This window comes from Toxorhynchites rutilus, chromosome 1 (assembly GCF_029784135.1).
Source record: "Toxorhynchites rutilus septentrionalis strain SRP chromosome 1, ASM2978413v1, whole genome shotgun sequence".
NCBI classification, from domain to species: Eukaryota; Metazoa; Arthropoda; class Insecta; order Diptera; family Culicidae; genus Toxorhynchites; species Toxorhynchites rutilus.
The window spans coordinates 86,786,903-86,814,785 of NC_073744.1; the positions used below are offsets into that span (position 1 = coordinate 86,786,903).

The following is a 27,883-nucleotide window of genomic DNA, read 5'->3' on the forward strand; positions in this document are numbered from 1 at the left end:
AAAACTGAAATTTTTTTTTCGAAAACATGTGTTCTTCAAATTTTGAAAAAAATGACATAAATAGTCCTTACAATTTCCAACAAGTCCCCCATACATCGTGAGATGGGCACCTTTACAGGGAAAAAGTATTTCTGACAACAACTGACAACAACTTTTTTCATGTTTTCTTTGAAAAATTATTATTAACCCTTTCAAGTACAACATCGAGTCTCTCTCGTGGTGAGCTTGCATATCATAAGGCGCTAATACGCTCTGCAGAGTAGTGAGATTACTCAATGCGTGACTCATTGAAGCGTTTGCATTTGGTCCGCTCTTTTGAAGATTAATTCGTACGCTAAGGGGTTAATGTTCAATTCGTAACATTTTTATGTATAAATTAAAAAATATAATTTGGTGTTATTTTATGGAAATTTATTTCCTATGATTTGTCTTAAGCTCTAGATTAAGGGGGTATTCTAGTGTAGAGACACGAATTTCGGATGTACCGTAAAAATAAAACAAAGAATATTTCGACTATCCATTATATCATTATTTGTTCATATATCTTTTAACAATGAACCAAAAATTGGTCGAAGAAAGAATATTCATAACTAGTACAGCTAAAAGCTGATGAAGTGAGAAGGTTAAAAAAAGTTGTGCCATGGCGTACATGATCCAGCCCTTCTGGTTGTTATGGCCGTACCAGGTTAGATACCGCATCACTAAAATGGCTCTAGCTCGGTAAATAATAGGATTTTCGGTAAGTCCTTTCTATGGTATATTCTTGAATGCCTAAACTACAGAAAGGAAAAAAAATTGATTTTTTTTTAATTTCTAGACCAGAACACTCCCTTAAGAAATGGTTTCAGTTTGTATAAGTCGAGTTCAAAGTCAAAGTGTGACAACTATTAGGAATAAAAAGATGGTGCTTTTTAGTGCTCCAACTATAGAAAATCTATTTTCATTCCTTGTCATAATTAGATGAAGTAATCAATTCGATGTTTTTCCTGAACACGAGAAATCGTTCAAATTATTCGGATTCAGGAAAAAAAGGTTTTTTTATTGCTGGTGCTGTTCCATCATGCCATGAGCATCGTGCCATCACCACTCAAATATCCATCACATAACCTTTTGAGGAAATTTTTGAAAAACTTTTCCGACATTTCGATTATGCCTTTAGGGATGTAGGATTACTCGCGTATATCGCGTTAGTCGAGATATTTCGCGTAGTTGTCGGGCTAAAGTTACGTGACATAGGATTGCGTGTTGTCGGCATCCAGTGGATACTACGACTTGAAACTAAGCGATTGAGAACGCAATAAAGCGACAAGGGATAACACGTGGCCACGGTAGTATCACTGCTTTTATAATTTTTTTTATGAAAACGGCGATAATCGAACCAGTGGGGAACATTGCTACACGATGTTCCGTTAAGAAACTTGTTTGTTATGATTTCGGGGAATTCAGTATCAATTCAATGCCTTGTTGTCTTTTGTTTTGAATAAAGGACTGACAACTGATTAACTTATAACTTATTTTGCCTCAATTCTTGATTATTAAAAGTAAATTCATTACTGTGCATTGATGTTATATACTACATGATTGAGCCAAAGAGTCCTACAGATAAAAGTAGTGTTACGGAGACGTTCACACTCCTGTAGCGGTACACACGACTGTCGGTGCACGATCGTTACAGCGCACACAAACGAAATGATGATCATCGTCCGCAATGCTCTCGCCAACGTTTGCAAAACCGAAGTGGTAGAAGAATAAACACCGCTCGCACTGAACCATATTGGTTTCGGCTTCATCCGGGCGTCCGCATGCAGGACACAAAGTAGTCACTGTGTTTTCGTTCGAAACCTGTTGCGACATTTTTAATTGTCCGGTAGATTTATCGATAAAAATCTTGAAGATTATGTTACGGGCACGTTCACGATTCGGACTCTCAAAAGCAAACTCGTGTATTTGTTTGTAGTAAGCTTCAAGCTGAAATTAGTATTATTCAGAAATTCATAATTGCATGACATAGTTTTAGGTTTCTTACATTTTTAGTCTTCACGTAAACTGTCCGTATTGATTATTTATATAAATTGTAGGTAAAAAACAATAGTTTGGCAAAGAAAATCTACAATGAATTCAGCGCGAGTACTTTATAAAGTTTTTATTTTCATACAATGTAACTGTCTAGCAAAGCTGACAGTTCACATGACAGTTACGCTACTCAGTGTAACGTGCTTCTTTCGAGGGGGTTTCGAAGGTAGATGGATTAACAATTTCGCTACCGTTACTTGCTGACCGGTTGTCGATCGTAACAAGTAGTAACAAAAAAACAAACATTCATGTAAACAATATTTATCAGTCAAAATGAACGATAATTAGGGTTCAAAACGAAATATACGATATCCAATTCGTTCTCATAGAGCTTTCTTGATTTTCCTTGTGCTACGAATATTGGCCTCTGCCATTATAAACGGAAGCCGTATCGAAAAGCGCCGGTTGTCATAGATTGTCAATTGAGCCAATACTGTTCAGAAGTAAGATGTTATTTCATGCTAAAATTTTTTGGGGTAGTAAATTTATGAATCAACGAACCGACCATAAATCACTACATAACGTAAACAACCCAAAATGTGATGATTCGGTTATCCGCCACCAACTCATCAAAGCAAAGCATAGCTATTTCTACGATTCTGCTGTTCCACTTTCTTTCCGTGATTCCCACACATTCGGTATTGATTTTTCTTATGTGACGTCTTTCCATCGAACAGTTAACACAGATTTGGGGAACAGAATCTACCATTGCTTTTTGTTATTTCGCTTTGTCCTGAAGAGTCGGTTTCTCGCGACGTGACACCGTCCTCATTAGAGAGGTTTTAATCGAGCGCGAAAGGTCAAGATAAATACACTCGACAAAATAGTTACAAGAACGAAGCTGTTTTTTATGAAACGTTGTAACTTCGTTTTAAATCAATGCATAAAGGTAAAATGTACATAATTTTAATAAGTATATATTTTCCACTATACGTATACGTGGATTATTGTTTAATTTTTTTTTTGTTTCAAAATATATTTCCAAACATATCAATTGAATACGAGAAAACTAATTAATGAGCTTTCATTTAATTTTTAGAACGTTCCAGTTAGATATTTTATCGCAGTTATTTTTGAATGATACAAAACCCAAATTTTTTTAGATGTTGCATTCCTTTGCTTTGACATGTATGTATTCTTTTTTCATTCGACATTGGACTTCAAATTTGACATTGAACTTCAAAAATATGTTAATGCCCGCGACCTAAAAAAATCTCAAATGAAGTAAGCTTAACGGAAATAACCGCAAAGTAGAAAGAGCAATGGCACAAAATCCTACAAATACAAATATGCTCACGCGAAAAAAACCTCATCGGTGTTTATTTGTTATATTATTACTATATTTTTTTTTAAATATTTGCATTATTAATTCATTTTTTCGTAATAAAATTTATTCTGAAGTCAATGTAATGAGGGCGAAGTCCTCATCTACTGGTGACGATCGAATTGAGATTTATGATTTATTCATTTATTTTATTTTGGAGTAAGGGAAAATAAAGGAGGATAAGGAACCGAAGTGACGCTATCCGAGTCGGCCGCCGATCTGCCGTCGGAAGCGGCGGCCTCTTGTAAGCAAACCTGTGTTGTATGTCGTATTTTGTTCCAACTAATTGCCTAATTGTCGTCTGGGTTACATCAAATTAACGACCTACTGAACGCCAACGGTAAGCTTCTTGACTTGACATTTGTTAACAACCCTGACCGTGTAAGTCTTGTCGACTACCCATCGGCGCTCCTCAAAGTGGACGACCACCATAAGCCGCTGGCTTTAATTGTTAACTTTTGTTCCCGAATGGAAGATGACTCTTCTTCTCGCTCTGAGCTTGATTTTTCTCGCTGTGACTATCATACTGTAAATAACAAAATTGCTTCTCAGGATTGGGATCGCATACTTTACCATACATCAGTTTACAATGCCGTATCTACATTCTATGAACAATTGAACGAAATTATTAGAGAAACAGTTCCGTTGAAGGCCCAGCGTTCTAGGAATTTCAATCAACCCTGGTGGACTCCACAGCTTCGAAATCTCCGCAATAGGCTGCGAAAAGCGAGAAAACGATTTCTTCACGACAAAACTCCAATACTCAGAAGAGAACTACACGAGGCCGAAGAAAAATACAAAAACTTGCAGCTTGAAAGCTTCCGCAAGTACATGAATGCTCTTCAATGCACATTCAAACAAAATCCATCTTCTTTCTGGAGTTTCGTACGGAACCGGAAGAACTTGACGCGGATACCGGACAAAATCGTTTATCAATCCAGCAACTCCGACTCACCACTTTCTTCTGCAAATCTCTTTGCCGAATTTTTCCAAAACATGTATGAAAGCAATTCATCTCAACCAACCCGCCAGTATATTGACAGTCTGCCATCTCCGTTTCCCAGTACTTGCGTTTGATGAAGATGTGGTGCATAAAGCACTCAGTTCAGTAGATGCAACAAAAGGACCCGGTCCGGATCTTATTCCCCCGGTCTTCATCAAGAACTGTGCAGCGATGCTCGCCAGACCAGTTTCTATGGTTTACAACCAATCTCTGCGCGAGGGTATTTTTCCCGAAGCTTGGAAGCTTGTATCGATAACTCCAGTCCACAAGAAAGGCAGCTTTCACGATGTCGAAAACTATCGCCCGATATCGATTTTAAACTGCCTAGCAAAAGTGCTCGAGAGTCTAGTTCATGGTGCACTATGTCCGATTGTACAGCCTGTGATTTCAGAGTTCCAACACGGCTTCGTAAAAAAACGCGCAACCACCACGAACCTTATGACATACACTCACATGCTAATCAACAAAATCGAGAAGCGGCAACAAGTAGATGCTGTTTACGTCGATTTCTCCAAAGCTTTCGACAAAGTACCCCACGACCTTGCTATTCTGAAAATGGATCGACTTGGTTTACCATCCTGGATCATAAACCTGCTAACCTCATACTTATCATCCCGCAAAGCTTTTGTCAAGGTCCACGGTACTAAATCCAACGAATTTACGATTCCATCTGGTGTGCCACAAGGAAGCATTCTTGGTCCTCTGATTTTTGTATTATTCGTTAACGATTTGTGCGAAAGGTTATGTTCGGAGAAAATTTTATATGCGGATGATTTGAAAATTTACCGAGTAATACAATCAAATTTAGACTGCTGCATACTGCAAGCTGACATTGAGCGATTAACGGTTTGGTGCCAGGAAAATGGAATGCATGTAAACGCTGAAAAATGCAAGGCCATCACATTTACGCGCTCTCGCTCCCCTATTGTACACGGATACATGTTGCATCTCTCGCCACTGCAGAGAGTCAATCGAATCAAAGATCTGGGAGTTCTTCTTGACAGCAAGTTGCGTTTCCATGAGCACGTCTCGGTCACAATTTCAAGAGCAAATGCGATGGTTGGATTTTTGAGACGCAACACAGCTCATTTTGATGACGTCTACGCTCTGAAGTCGTTGTACTGTGCATTTGTTTGCAGCGTCTTGGAATACGCAGTACAAGTATGGCCCCCATATCACGCTGTACATATCCAGCGCATCGAACGTGTTCAGAAACGCTTCGTAAGGTATGCTCTACGTGGCCTGCCCTGGAATGATCCAACCAACCTACCACCCTATGAACAGCGCTGTGCACTTATTGGAATGCAAACCCTGGAAAGCCGACGATTGGTGCTACAGAGAATTTTTATTTTCGATGTATTGACAGACAAAATTGACTGCAGCTATCTACTTCGAAACGTTAGCCTACACGCACCATCCCGACAGCTACGCCACCATCGAGTCCTGGCGATGCCTAATCACCGTACTATATATGGGCAAAATAATCCATCAGACGCTTGCTGCCGCGTCTTTAACGAGGTATCTGAACTGTTCGATTTTAATATTAGTAGGTTAATCTATAAGAATAGAATTAAGTCCCTATAAGCAGTCTGTACAACCATTAGGTCGAAGACGTTTGACATTAAATAAACAATTAGATTAGAAAATAGAAAAAAGCTCTGTTCTACAAAGTTGTTCAAAATAACTGGGGCTACAACATTGGCGAACTATATTTATCTCTATCTAAGAAGATGAGAAAGTTAGATTTTTTAATTTAATTTAATTTAATTTTGGTCACCCTATTTTTGATAACCCAAAAATAAGCACTCTATCATATATAACAGCTTTGTTGAAGACAGTTTTTGTCTAGAGAATAACTGTCGAGCTCTAAATGCTAATTTCCACTTAAATGCATCTCCTGGACCATTGTGCAATGGGCATCCGCTTGCAGAGCAGCACTTCGTCGAATATAAAGATTTTGGAAAAATGGGTGGGCGAATGGATTTCTTCGAAACGAAAAGTATGGGTAAGTGATATCTATGACATAACCGCAAGGTTGACATGAGACTAACGTTGACTTAGTGAGCACTTGTTTGTATTGATTAAATTATTGACTGAATGAAACAATTTTCGAATTCAATTGAATTCAATATATTTGCATTGTAAAGAAAGGGTTTGAACAATTGCCATGTAAGATCAATTAGTGCATTATGTTCCTCGTTACAAGTAAATTAGATGGCCGTCCTTTGACGTTTGAAATGATGTCTAGGACTACCAAAATATGTGAACGGTAGAATTGTCATTGTAGTTTACATTTCCCTCTGATATAATTGCATCTCTTATGTGTACGTAGTTTTCGAACCGCGAATTTGCTTGCTTTGAGTGCCTTCAGGCACTCAAATTCGATTTTGACATGCACGTCCAACGCATATTATTGAATCAATCGACGTTATCGCAACATTTGGTTATCAGCATTTTGCATAATTATCTAACGGTATGCGTAGAAATTCAGTGAGAGATATGAAGGCATAACTTCCAATGTAGTCATAAATAACCGAGCCAAAGCGTTGTGTTCGTACCCGCTTTTGTAGTCCGTGCTAGGACAACACATTCCGGAGTGAAAAAAATGCAGACACAGAAGTATACCCGGATTGCGTGAATCAACAACTTCAATTTTTACTTTTTATGCTATAGCGGCTTTAAACTTGAAAGATCAGTCGGTCTGGAATGAGAGTTTTCCTAGTTCAGAAATACGTGTTAGGGAAGCATATTCCGGTCTGCACAAAAGCAAGCGAGGGTATTCGGGTATTCCAAAACTCTTGGGCTGCCACCAGCTTGGAAGTAGAGGGAAAAACAAACTTTATGCCGTCAGAATCGTTTCGGCTTACTTTTGCCGGTTCCGCTCTATCTGGCTATGTTTTGGTGGACAACATGTGACCAACATGTGGGCGAATTCTGCAAAGCAGCTGGGACCATATTGTGAGGGAAACCCATACTTGCTCTCTAAGATATCAGCAACAATTCTAACAGCCCAGCAACATCATTCAATCAACACAAACAACTTCTTCTCTTTGTTTTCTGTTGACAAGATGGACGTGAATGCAGTGAGTGCGGACAGACCAATTGTTTTAAATGGTAGTTCCCGGCTCAAAAATGTTTGGATAACCAAAATCAAGTTCCTCTTGCGGTGATCCTGAAGAATAGAAGATGACATTTTCCAACAGATCAATCATGTAGAAGAGTTGAGTGTCGCATTGTGTTGTTCCGATGGAACGGCTGTGTGTAGCGTGCGGAATGGTAAAGTAAAGGTCTTTCTTTCTTCTTCAATGGCACTAACGTTCCTAGAGGAACTTCGCCGTCTCAACGTAGTATTACTTGCGTCATTTTTATTAGTACTTAGTTGAGATCTCTATGCCAAGTAACACGCCTTGAATGCATTCTGAGTGGCAAGCTCTAGAATACGCGTGATCACAGTGCAAGTCGGAGGAAATTTCTTTGACCAAAAATTCCCCCGACCAGAACGGGAATCGAACCCGAACACCCGGCATGTTAGTTGTGACGCTAACCACTCGGCCAAGGGAGCACAAAGGTATATAGTCATTTTATAGTCATTTTAAGTCATTTTAAGCTCATGGTTAAAACTCAAGAAACCACATCGTCTATATTCCTGGCAAAGTCCATGACCAAGAAAAATGTCGTGTACTACATCTTCGATCGTAATGTACACGGTAATGTACAAATGAACCCATCACTATCGCGTTACAGCAGACAATCAATTATCATTGAAATTCCCATTATCCTCGAGCAAACCTTGGAGCCATTTCTGTTTCTCGTCGGTGCGCATCAATTCAACAACCTTACTGTAGGGATAAAATTTACATGGAAGTGAAATGATGACCCGATTTGATTGTTGACTCTTATTTGTGTATAAGTATATGCGCCCTTGTTTGATCAATTGAACAAACATAAATATCTTCGCGAATCACAACTCATATTTTTATGTGTGACTGTAAATGCTTACTGATATTTTTCGGTGTGACTCTACCAGGTTTATGGGTTCCGTTAAAACAGCAACTCCTGAATGCGCGCAGACATTGGCTGTCATAGGTCCAATGTTTTAATATTGAGGCACCACAATTCCCGGGGAAATGTATACGTATATCTGCATATAAAATGCCGTGTTGAAGTTTCACATTCCTCCTCGAGGAAGTCCTGGCAGTAACGAACACAGCACCGAAGAAAAATCATTAGCGAAACCACAGAGCCTCGTCACGTCAGCCAAGCTTAATGTTTTATCATCGCACGGAAATTCAAGCGGAAACTTTTCTCATGCAGAAAAAGGCAACACTTTAGCGATGGTGTGAACAAGAACTTTTCGGTTGTTATTTGCACTTCAAGCAGTCGCAATGGTATTGGGAGTGTGAGAACTATTAGGTTTTCTTCTGTTTCCAAGTTTGTTTGGGTTCAAGTATGGATAGGCGGCGTGTTCACATCGTTTGAACAATGATATATACGTTATGGGGAAGTGAATAACGAATGCGTATGAAGATTTTATAATTTTATAGAAAGTGGTGAAGGTTAGTATTTTCCAGCAATTGGGAATAATTATATTCATCTTTTCTCGAGACAACTCATAACCTGATTCGGAGAGCGACTTCTATTGACTGGGTTTCTATTGACTTTTCTGAATTACGAGAGGATGAAACTCTTGCTGTCTCCACGAAAAACGTGCTGCAAATTGAAATGAAAACCATGAAAACCGCACATCTGATCCTAGGCGCATCTGTTGGAATCATTAGCGCACTGCTGTTCTTGTTTGTTGAAGAATGTTATGGATGTGAACTTCTCTCTAACTTCTCTCCAGCAAAAAATGGAGCGAGTTCCATAGTTTTCCCATAGGCCTTTCCGAGATTTGTTAGTGTGTGATGTACTCTTGTTCTCATATTTCGGTCATGGTTTCACATTATTTGATCATTTCTGTACACGACCTCACATATGAATAATAATTCAATGATTTCTGTTTGATAAAACATAATTTTCATGCTGAAACATCTTTTTTCGCGTTTGCACCTCGTTTTTCATTTTTTATTATCCTTGCCTCTTAATTTCGTGGATAATCGGGGTTCTACTGTATGTCTAAACCGGTCGTTCTGTTTTCAATATTATACGATATGTGTAATAGAACTTTAGATACTTAAGAGAGTGAAAGGTAGCACAGATTCAATCAATACAATCATTTTGCTTATTTCACTCTATATATAATTCAGCGCAAGGGGTTATAGGGTTTTTAATTTATTGATGTACACGGTGCACAAATTACGTAACGCTAAAAAGCCATTTGAAACAGTTTTGGAATAACTTTGCATTATCGTCCTGCGATGAATTGAGGTGTAATTGAATTGATACTGAACTGCTGTCAGTATTTCAAATTCATAAAACATGAAGAAACCAATTTCTGTTCTTCCTAGGCTTATTATGGTTCGCTATCAGTTTCTTAGGTTATTTCCATTGTATTCAAGCTCAACATGAGAATGCGTTCGTCGTCAGCGAAATTTTGAACGAGTTCAACATGACAACACTGCCGCAGTTATCTTACAGTCTCTTGTTCGGTTTGTTCATTCCCAAGAGTTATACTTCGAAGAATTGTAATTCTCTGTACGATAATATTTTGTTTTGTTTTGAGTTTTAAGAGCAATTTTGTGAACGCTCCCTTTTAGTAATTGACAATGATACAGGTTACTATGATTCCGTCGAAAATTTGTATCGCCTCACAGAGATTTGGAGAAAATACGACAAAGAGTGGTGCGCGTTTACACCAATGCTAATCAATAACATAACTAACAACATTTGCCTTCCGAAATGATGTTATGACTTTTGTAGCTTTTGTAGCTGGGGGGTATACTGAAATTGAAAAAAATATATGTGTATTCAATAATAAATGAAAAATATTCTGCATTTCCAGAAAAAAATTATCCCTAGTATCCCTAGCAGCGATGCTCTTCTTCGTTGAAGTTTTCTGGGATACGCTTCTAGTTATTGGGTTGTCCAGCAAGTTCGTTCGCAAGCAAGTTCGCTACTGATGATAATCAAATCGAGACGCTGTTCAAGAATAATCCTAGTAACCTGGTAATAATGCCAAACCTCATGTTTCTTTGAAAGTCCGCCAAAAATTCTTAGCGTTTGGCTAGGATAGATAGTCCACCCGCTATCATCAGATATTGTGTCCTCTGATTATCACTTGTTCAAGTAGCTGAGCAAAAAATATTAAGGGGCTGTCCACATAGGGGAGAGGAAGGCAAGATGACGAATCGGTAATTTAACCCGTTGTGATGAAGGTAGCGCCACCTAGTTTTTACTGAAGATGCATCATATCAAGGCCAAACTTTGTACTCGGTAACTTTGCCGAAAACGTTATCACAAAAAAAGTGAAAAATAAAAATGAGAAAAATCGTGATTTTGTTATTTTTTTTCCGTTTTTTCAAACTTCATTATCCACTTTATCAGTGTTTGGATTTCGACCAAAATCGAATGATACACAATGTGTCATGCAAGTAACCTCTCACGAACATATAAGAAAATATGAGAGGATCATTCAGATACTTGTATGAATGACAGTAATCACTTGTGTAACATTACATGATTAAACCAAGAGAGGAACGAAGAATGTTGTTTGCATATTCGAGCTGTATCAAACATCGCAAACCATTTTCGAAGCCTGCATACAAGTTTGATCGCATATTTCGTCCCGCTCTACTATAGCGAAACCCACTGCACAGACAAGTTCAATGCAATAAATGATACAAGAAAAATTACGTCATCATTCGGTCACCATTTGCGGAGAGCAACGAATGGGAAAAGAGAGCGGTGTTGATAGTAAAACTATGCGGTCTATATGAATATACATATTTCAAGGGATAGCGGCGTTAAAAATGGAAAATATGATCTGTTTACCCTTCCCTTAGCCTCTATCGAGCTAAATAATCATATAGTTTGCACTCTCTGAGACTCCAAAATCAGGATCTGCTATATTAGCTGAATATGAATCATTCGCTTTGCGTAGTCCGTACGATCCTGCTGTTTCATGATGCATGGAGAGGTCGATATGCATATGTTAGGGTGGGTTTAGACTAGTGATATATTCATGTGAAGAAATATGATGAGATTTATAGAAATCGCATCAACCGTTTACACTAGCGTGAACTTCTATAATGAATATATTCATATTTTCGGTGAATTTATTCACCTGAAGTAGAACTGCATCCAACTTTAGTGATTTCTCACCAGTGAGAACAAACGCTGAATTTATTCAAGTTGTATATACCTCGAATAAGTGTATCATATTTATTCTCACCCGTTTACACCTATTTTCACGTGAATAAATCCATCTATAGCTATATAGATCTCGCTAATGTAAACCCGCCATTAGAGGCAGAGAAGAAAATAAACTTTCTGCACCGAAAGTGTATATGATGGTTCTGCTTGCGTGAAGGTGTATCATGAAGTGCGAACCGATGCAGAGTTGTCTCTTTCTCTTTTGTGTCGTGATTTGCAGCACGTGACAACAAGAGGATGCCGCTGGGGGAAATGATTTGTGTATGATCATATTTAAACGAACGAAAGCGATTTTTTCAGTGAATGGATCATTTGGCAAACACTGCACTTTATGAGAAAAGTTAAAATCTCAAAATAATTTTATACATGATAAAGGTACTCTGTTATACATAATCTGTTTGTTTCCGGTGAGTCATGAATCATGAATTCATGAAATCATGAATTTTTTTCAGCTAAATTTTTTTTATTGAAAAAGTCGCTTGGGGGAAAGTTGGCGAACTGCAACATTATTTTAATTTTTGTTTTTTTTTATTGCAGATGGTTAGAACTTATAAGCAAAAAAGAGACCAATATTGGTCGGACACCAATTTGGAGAATGTTATGAAAGAAATAGAAGAAGGTTTGTCTGTTCTGGGTGCTTCAAAACATTTCGTTGTGCCAGAACCAACTTTGAGACGCTATCGACGAAAATATCCAGACATAGAGGTTAGATTTTCAATTCAGCATTTGCGTTTCTATTTTCTTTATGCAAGAAATATTAAATCTGTATCAATTTCAGGATACGTCGTCCAATCAAGGCCGCTTTCAAGCCACATTCAGGTCCAGCTTCGAAGAATTTCCTAATCGTTTGTGGTTAAAAATGGCATAGAGCACCCTTTCAAAGGAACATGCGCAGGACGGACATGGGTTGAAATGTTTATGAAGGCTCATAAGCTATCTTTGAGAAAGCCAGAAAATACCTCAGCGACTCGGTTAATGGCGTTCAATAAAGAAAATTGTGACTTATTTTTTCGAACTTTGGGAGAAAAAATCCAAAGTCCAAAGGAGGCAAGATGGCGAATTCGACGCTTTTTGCGTAAAGCTTTTGGGCGGACAAGTTTTTTAGTTTTTTTTGCCCATCCAATAGATAATATGATAGAAAACACTTCAGGCTATATGAATCAGCATCAACATTAACAAAAAAAATAATTCCAACATCCAGAGCTCGCCAAAGCTTAACGTCGCCAACCTGCCTTCCTCTCTCATACCACCTCGACAGAAAAAGCATGATTTTAGACACCCCCTCCTCCGTGGACAATCGTGGACATTCCTTATACCCCTCCCCCCTTTGTCCACGTGGACATTCTTCCAGTTTTCGAAAAAAAAACGAGAAAATTCATTTTTTCCGCTTAAATTTTATTTCAAGTTTGTTTCTATCTTCTATTCCATGTTCTTATTGATCAAAAATATAGCATTATTAAAAGTAAAGATTTGTTTTAAATTCTTCAATTTTTTTCAACATTGTTCGTGAGCTCATTATTTCCTACGAATTCAATTTACGTTATTCTCATATCGATGTCAAAATATCAATTATGAATCTACTCTCGAGTATTTTTATTAAAGCTGGCTGGCTGTTTGAGGTTCCAAAAATTCAGACATTGAAATCAAGCACTTTGTTTGAAAATAGTTATTGGATTTTAACGACGAAAAGCGAATCTCAATACAATGGTATGGAAGTGGTATTAATAAAAAAAAACTGATTGATATTATGGCGATGTTCAAATTGTGAAAATGTTGTAATGTAATGCTTGCTTGTTTTAGATCGTTCAACACACCCGAATTGCCGCTCAAACGCATATACGTTAGACAGTGTCCAATTCCTGATGCTGTCCATTCAACTGATCCGCAGATTCATAATAATATTTGTTTACTATTCGCTTTGATTGCATTAAGCTTTGTGCTCCGTTTTAAAGAAGGAATAATGGCAATGGATTGGTAGATTGAATACCCTGTGAAAACAAAATTATTATTTTGTTTTGAAACTTACTTTTCCATATCAAATATGTATTCTATGTAATTGAGAAATTTATTATTTTCGAGTGGTGAAAAATCTCGACGGACAATTATGTCTAATAATGATTTTATAATGTTCAGTTTTAGTAGGAATACCTTAGTGGTTAAGTCGGGGTCAGGACTACGTATTTCAAGTGATCAAATAACACAAAGTCAAAATTTTCATTCAAATATTTCAATTTCAGGCGAAATATTTTCTCGTCTTGTTTCTCGTCTGATCAAAAACAGATTTTTTATAGACATACATCTATTCGAATATTGATGCACCATTTTGTTCCTTCACCCAACATGATAATTTTATCCTCTCAGACCGTCTTCGTTTTCTCGTCGACAAACTGGACAAGGCGCTTTTTACGCCATACAGTGAGTTGAAGTCCCTACAGGAATATCAACAGTTGATACACTGAAGATGCAATATCTGGTGAGTAAGGCGGTTGTAGTTTTAGAAGCACCCTAGAACAGGGCTCTGCATAGCCATAGTGCATGCATCGATGTTTGAGTTCAATATGGTTTGACATACGCTACTTACACGTATAAAATAACGTGCAGTGTGTGCGCTATTTTGCACGACTAATACTAACTAATACTAACGCGAGGACCTTTATAGCATACTTGATAAATGTCTGAGTTCGTTGGTTTGAGTTCACGATGGGTAGACAATAAACCGTCCATTGATGGGGTAACTTCTTTTTTGCATCAGAAATCATGTTTTCGTTCCTCTTTATAATATTACATACGCGGGTATGAATTAGTGTCAGGGGGAAATGGAAGTGTGGATTGAAGTCAGTTGAATGAAGAGGCAGATTTGTATTCATTAGTCGAGTCAGTTAAAATAACTACTGACTGGACTAGTGCACCAGTCATCCTCGCTAGTCAACGCTAGTCAATTCATTTTCTAGTCAAGTCACTTTTTGTTGGCGGCGACTGCCGAAGCAGTTCTAGTCGAAGCGAAGCTGCTGAGAGTAGAGTCGGTTCTCATTTTTCACCTCCGAAGATTTCGGGCCCTGCCCTAGAAGCGCCATGGATCGTTGATTTTATTACGTTCGTATTATCGAATTCATCGATAATAGTTGCTTGATAGAAGCTCCTGATACAGATTTTTTTCCATTTCCACCAGACCCAGACCGTGACTTCCTCCAGGTTTGTGATCAATAAACATGTTTCAATAGCCTTAAAATTGCTTTGAAAACAGGCTATTGAAATCATACCAATCGATATATAAGCGAGTGCCGCTCGGAAATCCATTCAGTTATTATTGCGCAACGACAGACGGTTTTTCAGGACTGCATTGGACCCTTCATGTCGCCAGCTCACTGGACTTATACGCATACAGGCAAAATATTGAAAACAATTGGGATTTGTTTGCAATTGAATTCGTAAATTGTTTCATTCATCCACTAGTTTAATCAATACACACAATAGATGGCTCTGCGCAACGGCAATATCGTACCCAATGAGGAACATCCGAGGTGCGATTATTGCTAATTTAAACAATATAAATAATTACTAAGCCAACGGAAGTCCTACGTCAATCTTGCGGTTATATCATAGGTAAAACCCATCCATAGTTTTTTTACCTCAACATTGTTGTGAATGATTTACTCTTCACAATTCGTTAAAATTCGTGTATTTCCGTTGCGATTATGAAACAAATATTAGATTGAGATCCGTTTTTCAAATATTGTTCGGTAAAATAAACCCTTATTCCGGAATCCGTTCGGATTTGAAATCAGTACAATGTTGCTTCCATTCATCTGATCAAGTCAAATTCTATCGGGTTGTGCAAGTGTTGCAACCTTGGAATGCAGAATGCTAAAGTTTATCTCGTTCGGATTGAGATAAGTCAAGTTCGATCGGGTTCCGGAATATGGGTTAATATGTAATCCATACATTGTAGCGTTTTTCGTACCCATCCGTAGGGAATCTAATAATGCGTCACGTACCGAGGATATTCTTGAGAAATGTCTCGATTTTCATCAGTAGCGGCATGGACTTTCCAAACAACCCAATAGAAATGTATTACAAAAATTACCAGATATCAATAAAAAAACATCATTGCAACAAACAGATCTCCAGAGATACGGTCCGTACACCCATGGAAGAATTTGTTGTTTCTTTCAATTTTCGGAAAAATTTGGAAGAACGAAGCAATTTCACCATTAAGCAATATATGCTTTGGATCTACACACGTGCTCTTCAGCTGGAGTTTTATCAGGATTGATGGTTATAACGTGATTGTCACCTCGCAATCCGATCATGTATGTTGTGTAGAATTTTTAATAATACTCATTCCAGCTTACTGCCGATGCCTCGGGCTTTAGCCGTATAAGGGTTACTTGCGCATGTGTGGATGAAGCGGAGGTAGCGTTTTCTGTCATTGAACAACGTAAATAAATTTGTATGATTCAAATTCCATTACCAAACTGTTTGATAAAAATTTGGTAACCATTAAAAGAACAATTTAGTTTGTTGGTTGGGTATTGTTTATTCGCTCCAAATTAACGGAACACTAAACTGAATGCGTCAACGCGACTTTTAATTGAACTATTTCCCGTTCATCAAATCGTTAGATTTGGCGCAGCAGAAAACCAAACAAATCATTTGATTCATCGCACAGTCCCATATTCGAATTGAATGAGCAACTGTGTTCAGATTGCTGGTGCTCAACCAATCAAAAAGATTGATGCAAATATCTCGTAAATCCATCAGCAATAAGCGCTTAAAATTAGACCTTTTGCCCAATGCATCAGATTCCCGCTTTTCAATTAACCCTCCCAATATGTTTCCGAAAGACGTAATCCTACGTCAAAAATAATTCAAAAAAATGCTTCTGTACAGTAATCGGTACCCTAGAAATATGATATAGAGTTTACGATCTATTCTCATGCTTACCAACTTTTTTTTGTGTATAATTTCATAAAAATAGGTCTAACCGTTTCGGAGAAGTTCGTAATACAAAATTTCACACTATATCTTTGATAGAATTACCCCTATCAAAAATCACCGAGCAAAAAAAGTCAACTTTTTCTAACAAACTAAATGACAGATCGCGCTCAAAATTGACATTGAGGCCACTGACAATAGTATAAACAATAAAACGGAAAATGTAAGATTTTGTTAGTTATACAGATTGTCATAACTATTCCATAGTAAGATCATCAGCTCAGTCATGTTTGAATAATCAGTAAATTGCCATAGAAAACTCCAAAGTCAAATACTATTTTTAGACCTCATTCGACAGTTCTCTGAAATTTCCCTAGAAACATCAGCAACCACCATTTCCCTCCGGAATTAAAGTTCTGTGTTAATCATTGTCTCAAAGTCACTTATCATATGAGATGTTATCACTGAATGCCTGAAATCTGAAATCTGATCCATGATCCGTGAAATCTATCCATGATCAGATTTTCTTTCCATTCGCTGAGATTGAGTTGAATGGCGCTCACGTTCCCAGTGGAACTTATGCCGTCTCAACGTATGTATTAACTAACTTCAGCTGCATGATAATGTGTGTCGCTAACCACTCTGCCACGGAAGTACTTAATTCAGAGATTATGCATTCTGAATCACTCAGCTGAATCTGAATAATTTTCATTGAAGACTTTGTTTGTATTTAGAGTTTATTTTCAGACATCGCGATTTCAAGTTCACGATATATGCAAATATGAAATCCGATCATTAACGAAAACTATTCAAGTATATCTTGATGAAAAATAGGAATATTACTAAAAAAGTAAATTTTGTTTGATTTTGCGATAAATTCGAATTTAGAAAATGTGATTGAACGCATCTGAGTCTTTTGGATAAATATTTTCATAAGGCCCTATTTGATATAGTTTTTTTATCACCAACTGCAATCCTATATTTCGACAAAATTTTAATCTTATTGCATAAAGTTCTACAAAATATACGGTTATACAACGGAACACTATATATATATATATATATATATATATATATATATATATATATATATATATATATATATATATATATATATTCGAAGTATTAAAATAATCAATTCATATATAACACAATACACGAAATAGTAAAACAAAACATTCTGCGAGAGCTGCAAGGTTTGGTCACTTCAATACTCATATGTTCATATTGAACATTCCACGAAACAATATACGTCAATATAAGCGGTTATGAGTACTTCAATTTATCATGCTGGAAAAATTACCCCTTCGAAATTAATATATTTACAGTCATATTCCTATATGTACAATATGTCAATTATTCAATATTAAAAACTCTAAGTTTAAACACTGCTTCTAGTCCAACATCAACAGTTTTCTGGAAGGCAACCTCCTCCTACAGGAGATTTGTTTTGTGTAGAACAGTACCTTCAAGTTCATTATCATATAGCATGAAGATAAATTGAAATGCCTGACTGAATAGCAGATTTCTAATTCGAAATTTAACGTGTTTGATACCACGACGAACACATATCCATGATGAGAAGATCATTGATGTATTTATCAATATATTCATTGTTATCAAATGGATGGAGGCTCAACTCCATCATCCATAAAGAGTGCACTAATGCATTCAGAATCACTTTCACTCACTCACATCGAACTGCTCCTAAATCAAAGACCGCATTCAAATAAACACAAGCATATAACACACCTTTTCGTACTATTAGTATATCCACAATGTCTTGTTGCGATTTTCTATAAGCCTAGAAGCCTGTTTTAACATGCGAGGTTCACGGATAATGTCTGTATTTCCACTGTTTTTGACAATATTAAGTCACTACGTTGCACATTCCTGTACACACTGAATCGATTCCTGTTTGATGTTTAGAAGCAATTTGGAAACAGTAAGTTTGCGCCGCAATAAATAACTCGTGAATTCAGGAAATGGGTAAAGTTTTGGTTCACCGTCCAAGTAACAGTAAAATCGCTACGACCTGTTATGCTTCTATGTATAGATATAATTAGCAGTGTTGTATCAAATTCACTTGCTTTCACAAAGTTTTAACGCATGTATCAAAATTCACTAAGTATATAATAATATCCAAAAATATTTAGTTTTGTGTTGGTGTGGTTCTATGTATAGTGATTTATGCGGTAGCTTTGTGAGTGGTAGCAACTACTTTTTGTTTACCTGATATTCTTAACACTTTCCTATAGACACGTGTTAACAGACTAAAAGGATACGATAGACTAACGGTTTCACCTGGTCGGTAAGATTGTTTTGCCAAAAACTATGAGCGGCCAAGGAAACAGCGAGTCGGCGCAATGCAAGGACTCCGAACACCATAACAAGATTTTCGGTCGAACACCCGTCGAAATTAAGAAAGCATATTCAACGCGGCTAACATCAATTGTCAATGTCAACAATCAAATCAGAAAACGGAAGACGCATTCTGCACACCAGATGAATGAGCGGACACTGATAAATTAGAGCGGGCAAGTAGGGGAAAGCGGGGCTTGTTAAAACGGTTTTCGTATAATGATAATATTCCAAGAAACTAAATCCTTTATGAAATTCGTATCTGTATTAATAAATAGTATATACTTTTAAACTTAAAACTGTTACATGGAAGTACACGAACAATGTAACATTCGCAAGTTAAACAAGATTTCTTAAAAAAGTTCCAGGAGGGTTGTGTCCGAGGCTCGACTGCACAGTTGACGTACGATTACGTTAGGCTATCTGTTTTATGCAGAATTTGGTTGTTTGAAAATCTCATGAATCCATCATGAAATGACTGAGTAATGAGCGTTTGAGCTTGGATAATTTTCGTTTTTCAATTTACCGTCAATACTTCTCGGTTTTCTTCGTAAATGAGACCAGAGATATTCTTGACACCACCTCGGGGAGCTAGACGACGGATAGTGGGTTTTGTGGTTTTTCATTTATTAAAAGTTTCGAGCTGCCGCATCAAGCGATACCGCGGTGTAAAAGTCATCATGTGCCTTAATGTAGCTTTGTTTAACACTTTCGTCGCCCAGCGCGATTCGGTCAAGTTTCTTGTGGGGCCCAAATTCAACTGTCGGAGCGCTAGAGAAATAAGCGGACAACGATAATAATGAATTCGGGTTCGATTCAGGACTACTTTTCTGTTGAACTGTCGTCTGTCGACCGACTGCTAATTAGAAAACTTATGAAAATAATGTTCCAGTGTTGTCAATGGTAATAAAAAATGAAATTCAACTGAACGTACTTGATCTATATACTACATTCAATGACGATGAATAACTACAATTTTATTGGAGAATATGGAATATTCTGTTCAATCGATTGCGAAGATTCTGTGAATATATCATACCAAGAACATATGTCACTTTTGTGGGAAAATAATCGTCATAAACTATATCACAATTGACAACTCCGACTTTTCACATGATTCCTTTTCATTGTTCTTTGCGCTTGGTATATAAAAAGCTAAAAGAAGAAGCAAGTTGCAAGTTTTTTTTTCTGAGAATGAGAATAATAACTGCGGCACTCGGATAGGCCCCTGTTTATTCCAAAAAGTTTTTTCCTTAGGGTGGGTTTAGACTAGTGATATATTCATATGAAGAAATATGATGAGATTTATAGAAATCGCATCAACCGTTTACACTAGCGTGAACTTCTATAATGAATATATTCATATCTTTTTATTCATTATTTATTCACCTGAAGTAGAACTGCATCCAACTTTAGTGATTTCTCACCAGTGAGAAATTCACAAGCGTTTACATATGCTGAATTTATTCAAGTTATATATACCTCGAATAATTGTATCATATTTATTCTCACCCGTTTACACCTATTTCTCGTGAATAAATCCATCTATAGCTATAGATCTCCCTAATGTAAACCCGCCATTAGACGCACATGTGTTTTTTTTCATCCTCAAAATGTAATACTAAAATCTGAAAGCGAGGGAAGCAGTGTCGACGAAATAGTGCAAAGCGTTAGTTCCGATTCCGATATTGAGGAACTATACGCAAGTGAAAATCTGGACGATATGTTAGAGTCCCCGCACACTGCAGACTTTTGTCGGCCGATAGATAGGTCGGACAACTTAATCAGTATGGAGCAATATGCATATGCGCACACTACACCGATTCAGTTTGGGCCGATAAAAAAGTTTGATAGGCTTCCCGATTGCATTTAAACTATTCTGTCGGTCAGCTATCGGCCGTCCGTTTTAAGGCCGTTTTATATTATCCAGCACGTAGCGTTAACGGCACGTACCGACACCGGCAGACAAATACATGATGTATTCATATCATCAGGCATAGCAACTTCTCTGTAGGGACCGGCAGCGCAGACGGAGCGGAGAAATGCTACTGATGATAGAACCGATGTCGTACCGAAGAGCGACGATCGCACCCATACCACGAACTTCGACGTTTGATTTGTATGTATGGTGCTACTCGCTCGTGTAGCTCGTGCCCGGCACCGGCAAAATATTCTTTTCGAGAATTCCTTCATGCATTTGTTTGAAACGTGCTGTGTATGCCCGGAGCCGTTCCGCTATATATACGCATACACATTTGAAACACACGCAATAATATTTGTCTTGCATGAAACGTGCCGTGCCGGTTACGCTACGTGCCTGATAATATAATATTACCTTTATCAGTACTGGCTAGCATCGACCTACGCACACACGACGATTGTTTATCGGTCGATAGTTCAATTCGCTCTCAATATGCTCTCAATTTTGGCATCCGACATACGCGCCGTGCGAATCACTGAGAGTGGGATGCACCCAATGCTCTCTGAATCTCTTTTTGATTTTCCTTCGCCGTTCTCTTCTCCGTTGTCAAACACAAATTAAATACAGTTTTTCGGGGATATTCGACCGACAGTTGGCTAGTGTGCGCACTAGCAAACCAATCCGACCAAACTATCGGCTGAAAAAAAGTCTGCAGTGTGCGGGGCCCTTAGAAGAACTTACTATAGACGACAAGATATAAAAGTTTTTGATATTAAATTTAATTTTTGAGAATGTTTTTTTAACAGAACATTCAAAATGTGATTTTTCTCAAACGGTTTATTGATTTTACCATAACTTTGTCAAATGTTATATTTTAATCAGACATCTGGTTTTTGAGTTACAATTTTTTGAAAGAAAGATCAATCATTCCAATTACGCCCTATTTAAAAATCAGTCGTACTTCAAATTGGTCATAGAATAATGAAAACTATAATTTTAGGTAGGTTCCATCATTTGTGTTAAATTTAAAAATAAAACAGCCGGCTAATATGGAGTGGAATTACTCTATACGGGAGTTGTATGAATAAAATTAATTGGTCATTTTGAAATGTGTTCTACTAGTCAAGCCTTTCGTTTGATACTCATATTGACGATTTGAAAAAAAGCCATTTTGTGATGGCGGACATTTTAGATTTGCATTTTTCATAAATAACTGTGTTCTACATAACATCACAAAACAAAGAGTGGAAAACAACATTTAATGAATGAATACTCCTTTGGAAGGATCGCACGGATGAAAATAAGGAGTGAATTAAAATAGACTGAATCTGCGTGTATGTATGATTTTATTTTCCCTCGTACTCTTTTCCTTGTCAGCATTCAAGTGCATATGAATCTACCTTCCCGCTCATCAATAACTTGCGCTAATATGGCCTTTTACGTTGGCTTAGACCGTTTCATACTAGAAACAAAAAAATGTCATTGCAATAGTGCACAGGAAACAACTCGATTTAAACTATCTACCTATATTTTACTGCCGCGATCGAGGCTCAATAATTGCTCATTGAGTGAAAAACGAATGATTTTACAGAGACACTAGCTGGCTCAAACAAAAGTTTCCAATTTGATTCTCTCACCATCTAACCTCATTTTCTCTGAGAATAGATGAGCGGAATCTAGACAGTATTTTTCCGTTCAAATCAAGAATGAACTTTGCGAAGATGATAGGTGAATATTTTTTTCTCAAATAAAGTGAAGCATAAACGGAGAATAGAAGGGTGAGTTTTATCTATGAATGAGTGTTGTTGAACGAATTTCGATGCGATTTTGCCCATACCTGCTCCTCACTCTGACCGTTGCTAACTGATCGATTTGGGCATCCTATCACGGGTTTATATGTAGCGCTTATTCGTTTTTGACATGCTACGAGCAATGTTGATTACTCTGAACTTCTGGAACAAATCTCACTTTACGTTGCACCGCGTCATTTCCGAAGTTCTTCGTTTTTGGCACTTACCCGGCACAGGACCAACTCTGGTTCCAATAATCCGTTCGACTCGTGTCTTCGTGCAGGTACACACGAACAGGACGAATGTGCTCCTCTCACTAATGTACAAATGTAGCTCAATCGCAAACAAACCACAGTTCATAAAATAACAGAAAAAAATATTCAAGAAACCACAACTTCACATTTTTTTCCCTGAATTATATTGACTTTCAACACTTTTGGCTGGTTCGCCACTTTAACATATTACATGGGCTGAAAAGTCCCGGTATTTTTTCAACAAATGGCGCCACCAAAAAATGAACAAGATTCATTTCCGCTTATATGTGAAGTTTCATGACATTTCGTTTATTTTGTTCACAAACTACAGTTGTTCAAGTCTCACTATTCCTTGGCGCCCGCCAGCTGTTCTAGAATAGTGTCAACCTCCTAACGCAATGGTTCGAATATCCCTCCACCTTTTGCTGCGATAATTTTATAAGGAGTTTATGCTAACCTCAATAAATATTTGTTCATTTTTGGAGAAAACTTTGAAGACTGTGAATGCGAGTTTTAATGATGTATTGTTATTTTTAATTTAGAACTATGATAAGTAAGTTCGCGAATTAATTGTGCAGATTCCTTTCAAGGAATATAGTTATCGACGGCTCAGTGCAATGAACAAAATCCCTTTAACTTTCAGGACTTCAGCGAACGCAATGGTGACACAGGTAAGTTTTCTTCCTATTGTTTCAGGTGGTTTGGAGTGGTAATATGGTAAGCACGTTCAATTTCTTATTCACAATACATCTATTTTACTACACTACGTTCTAATTCACAGTTTTAATAATATATTTTATATAAACGATGATAAAAGTTGAGTGGTGGCAGTACTGCTGCTACCAACCAAAGCGAAACAATAGAGAGTCCTACATCTACATTGATCCCTTTTATATCGAGGAGCGGTGTAACTTTGCAATCAATACCCAATACAGTAGGCTCTCAATATACTGCCGACTATATACAATTGATGCTTGAATAATTTATTCGTCATACACGAACAATAGTCATGCATAGAACAACAGTGATGAATGAGAAATCAGAAATTTCAAAAATTAAATACTGGGTCCAATTATGTAATTCTAGTTGATCAGAATTTGGTCGTTAGTTCTACTTTGCTGTTCTAGATACAGTCGGATGAAAGCTATCGGCATAATTTTTTGAGCTGTTTGGTTTGCTTGTTGCATTCCTGATATTTTGCTTTGAGAAACGCCAACGCATCAAAATATGCAATTCGCAACACATGACGTTCGAGAAAGAACTCGAACCGATAAGATTCTATCGATTTACAAAATACGAAAATTTTCTCGATGTGATAGTTATAGGCAGTCTTCGGAAAGCAACGCGGTGCTGATGTGCAACTTTTTGTTTTGCACCCAGTTGAACTCTCACTCCTTGCGCACACCTGCGCCAGGACGAATCAACGCGCACAAAGTTGACATGTTTAGTTTCAACACCGTTCGCTTTGAAGTTCGAACATTCTTTCTGCACCGTATCCTTACACCGGTGTATATGCCCAACTTTGAAACGCACTCGAATCTTGTTTGTCTGCTTTGCTTTCTCTGTTGAGGCGGTGCGTATGGGGACGTGCTGTTGTTTTTATGCTTTGCTTAGAACGAACGAAGACAAAGCGGGCGATAGAATTTGATGTGTATGTGTGTGTGTGTGTATAGAATGAGACGTGCATCACACAAGTGAGAAGAAATGTTTAGTATCTGAGTTCCGCACCGGGTACATTTTGCGCTGTCGTACTTATGAATTTTGTGCTCTTCGCACCAAGTGGAATTCGAGTTTTCTTTGAGCGCGCGCTGATGAAAATTAAACTCAAGCGCAGCGCTGAGTTTGTTTTCTGAATACTGGTTATAGGGATCGAATCGACCGTTCGATTCAATTTACATAATAGGGACCAACATTTCCTACCGATATTTCTTATACCTCTAGGTAGTTGAGGAATATAATAATCATCTTGGGTGTATTTTTATGTAAAACTAGCTGACCCGACGAACTTCGTCCCGCCCAAAATAGATTTTTTGATTTGATATCCACGTTCTCTTACTAAGTGACCGTTAGTGAGTCCAATCACTGAACTCTTCATTGATTGATTACCCTTTGACCCTTTACAATTTCTTTTTACTATAAATTGTCTAGTACTCCTACAAAAATTCGTCCTTATAATATAAAATTATTTTCAGGCACAATTCTCGTTCAATATTCTTCAAGCATTTGGAAATAACATGTTTCTCCGTTGCATGGAATACATGTTTGATACAGAGAATACTACAAAATAAAGACAGCTCAAATTGGACCATTCTTTCCTGGGGTTTAGGGCACACCAACACATTTGGCCTTCCATTTTTGTTTATATAGATGGAAGATATAGGAATGCGTTATTCCGTCTGAAAATCCTTTTCCACTTTCGATCAAAAATTAATTTCGTTAGCGCCAACATCAAATGGACTAACAACGCTCAGCTAATTGTAGAACATATGGGAATTCAATTTTCCAATTTTTCGCTCCGCTGTATTGATCTACGGGAAGAGACGAATACAACGAAATATAGATGGCTCACATTGAACCATTCCTCGGGTTTTGCGCTTACCAACACATTCGGCCTTACATTTTTATTTATATACATATAAGATATGGAAATGCGTTATTTCGTCTGAAAATCCATTTCCACTTACGAACAAAGATCAATTTCGATAGCGCAAATATCGAATGGACTAACAACGCTTGTTATGATGTAACTTTCGAACATGTGGGAATTCAATTTTTCCGAATTTTCCGATTTTTCTCTCCACAATATTGATCTACAGGAGGAAACGAGTACAACAAAATAAAGAAGGCTAAAATCGGACCTCCTTCTGGTTTTCCGCTTACCAACAGATTTTGCCTTACATTTTTATTTATATAGACATAAGATATGGAAATGCGTTATTTCGCTTGAAAATCCATTTCCACTTACGAACAAAGATCAATTTCGATAGTGCAAATATCGAATGAACTAACAACGCTTATTGTGATGTAATTTTCGAACATGTGGGAATTCAATTTTCCGAATTTTCCGACCTTCCTTCAGGATTTTCCGATTTTTCTCTCCACTATATTAATCTACGGGAAGAGACGAATACAACAAAATACAGGAGGCTAAAATCGGACCATCTCTTCTTCGGGTTTTCCGCTTACCAACAGATTTTGCCTTACAATTTCATTTATATAGATAAATGCTTTGTATGTTCATGAATGACAATTTCCTCAAAAAAATCAACGATATTTATTGATGAGACTTTACAGAAAATAATATATTACCTATCAATTATTATTTTTGACCGATAATTATATTTGATCAAACATTGTTTTTTGATGGGGAAAACTCCTGAACAATCAATGCAGTGGTTGCCGATATGTTATTCCACTTCTGCTCCTTCGACAACAATAATTAATCGGTGGTTTAGTGAATTCAAAATAGGCCGTACAAGCACCGCAGATGCACCTCGCTCTGGAGGACCAAGAGAGGCTACGAATACAGAAATTGTAAAACAAGTTTTGAACGATAGTAGTGAAGTTACATGCGTTAGCTGTAGGCATTTCAAAGGACGAGTGGGATATATTTTGCACGACATTTTGAACATGAAAACGCTATCCGCCTTTGCTGACCGTCGACCAAAAACAGCGGTGCGTTGATGATTCAACAGCCGTTTTGGCTTCCTTGAGAAACGCAGTAACACATCTGAACTTTAAGTAGTTAAAATCACGGCGAAACTTTTTACCTAGAAAATTATCAACAAGAATCTACCAACGCAGAAGAACTACAAATCGTCAATGTAATGATTTGGAACCTTTTTTCCGTTTGGACTATCATATAGGTCTATTAGGACGCGCAATTCCTCGAAGAAGGTACGCACTGTAGTGTTGGGAAGTACCTTTCAAGAATGCGATCTACAGGGTGTTCATTGAGTTCGAATATACTTAAAAAAGTGTTAAGAAAATTAAAATATAAAAATATATAAAAATGATATTCTTTGCTGTGTCAATTTTTATTGAGGCAATGTTTATTGAGAATGTTTTATCAGCTGGGGGCATTGTATAATTTCCATTTGCACAACCCGGCAGACACCTCGTCGAACGTGCCCGCCCGGTTCTCTCATGGTTCTTGGCCGAGCCCGTCTCCCGGTACCGACGGATGGTGATATCGATGAAATTCCGCTTCACCCCGTGGGATTTCAACCGCCGGAATATCTCGCCGGGTCACTCACCTCCGCAAACAACTTTAGTACGACGTCGCGGTACTCCTTCATCGTGCACGGTAAACAAACAACAAATGACAGCAAGTCGACGCCGTGCGCATCGTTATTCTACCAAACACCAATACCAATACACAGAATGCACATGGTGCCACCTACATAACGATGAAAATTTGTGTTCGAATTTATTGAACATCCTTTACTTTACACCGATGGATTCAACAGCGAATATATTGTTGAAGCAGGCGTTTTGAAGATTTCACGTTACGACATGGAATTATCATGTGAGCTAATAGTGCGGTTGCCCCCGTCCCGTTAGTAACTTGGCAAGTCTTCGGGTACGTTCGATGCTCGTCTAGGCTTAGGCACTAGGTGCTAGGCTCAGATATCATATTCCTGGCTTACGCTAATACGGCTCTGAACACGTTCCCCATGAAGGACCGTGTCAACCCTTGCATGGACTTACTGCTTGCATAGATGACCATGGGATCACTAAAAGTGACTATGTACAATGAGCGGATGTAGCAGCCCGAAGTTGGGACCCAACAGACCATGAATACGAACGATAAATTCAACAGACGAAACGACCAGAATGACGACACACCAATCGGAGAGGCGAACGTGTCTGTAAGAAGCGGTGAGTTCCAGAGATCATCAGTGTGGGCGA

At 37.7% G+C, this 27,883-nt stretch overlaps 1 protein-coding gene and 1 pseudogene across 1 annotated transcript in view; one reads left to right on the forward strand and one right to left on the reverse strand.

Annotated features, from left to right (window-relative positions):
- Positions 1-27,883, reverse strand: part of LOC129761135 (microtubule-associated protein tau) — a 119,219-nt gene that overhangs the window by 63,082 nt on the left and 28,254 nt on the right. The gene's annotated exons all lie outside the window — the stretch shown is intronic.
- LOC129763806 (U4 spliceosomal RNA) lies at positions 15,188-15,270 on the forward strand (annotated as a pseudogene).